The following is a 1,016-nucleotide window of genomic DNA, read 5'->3' on the forward strand; positions in this document are numbered from 1 at the left end:
CACTGCACTGCACTACACGGCTTTGCTTCTGCACGCGGCTTGGAGATGGAGGATTTGGGCCCATGCTGGGCGAGGATGTGAGCGAGGAGTTGGTTGGGCTCGCCCACCTCTGCACTGCACCAGTCACACTTCATCTCGGAGAGGGGCCTTGAACACCACCTGAAACGCAAGTGTTTTAGCATACCACGTTTCTTTTTAACACGCTTCAACACTCACGTTATTTAACATTCACTTACCATGTATTGCAATATCGCCTGGCTCTCCAGACTTCAAACTTCGCACTTATTCACACACAAACACTACTTTCACTGCACACCAGGCCGCGACTGGACACACACTGACTGTCTGAATCGGTTCGCGAGCGGAGCGCGACTCAGTGCTCCGCTGACACTGCCTGGCGCTACTTCTCTACCCTACCCCCTTCCAACCCTATAGAGCTGACACTGCACTCGCCACCGACAAACGCGCACCTGCACCCGCTTGGCAACCCGGGCGCGAGACCCGAAGGGGCGCTACACTGCTGACCATGCTAGGCGCGCCGACCGCGTCGGCTGTCGATGCTGACCAGGTATTTGTCACCTGTTGCCCTCCACTCGTACGACCACGGGAGCTCACGGTTCACCAGTCTTTTGGAGTGCTCTCTTCCTCTCCCTCTCTCTCCACCTCTCTCCCCCCCCCCCCAACCTGTCCCCTCCATCTCTCGGCCACAACCCCCTCAACCATTGCTATTGATTAATACCTGCCACCTCCCACACTTCTCCTGGCTGCTTTGGGGCGTCCTTGAACATCTACCATCCTCTCATCTCTCTCGCGCTCCCCTCTCTCTCTCTCCCTCTCTCTCCCACACTCTCCCTCTCTCTCCCCGTCACCCTCTACCACTCGCTCTCTCCCTCTCTCTATCCCTCGCTCTCCTCTCTCTCCCTCTCTCTCCCTCTCTCTCCCTCTCTCCTTCTCTCTCCCTCTCCCTCTCTCTCTCTCTCCCTCCCTCTCCCTCTCTGTCCCTCTCTCTCCCTCTC

At 57.7% G+C, this 1,016-nt stretch overlaps 1 protein-coding gene across 1 annotated transcript in view; it reads right to left on the reverse strand.

The window, feature by feature from the left end:
• Positions 1-1,016, reverse strand: part of LOC113215362 (xenotropic and polytropic retrovirus receptor 1-like) — a 41,227-nt gene that overhangs the window by 34,343 nt on the left and 5,868 nt on the right. The gene's annotated exons all lie outside the window — the stretch shown is intronic.

Source organism: Frankliniella occidentalis, unplaced genomic scaffold (genome assembly GCF_000697945.3).
Source record: "Frankliniella occidentalis isolate FOCC.00 unplaced genomic scaffold, Focc_3.1 Scaffold301, whole genome shotgun sequence".
Taxonomy (NCBI): domain Eukaryota; kingdom Metazoa; phylum Arthropoda; class Insecta; order Thysanoptera; family Thripidae; genus Frankliniella; species Frankliniella occidentalis.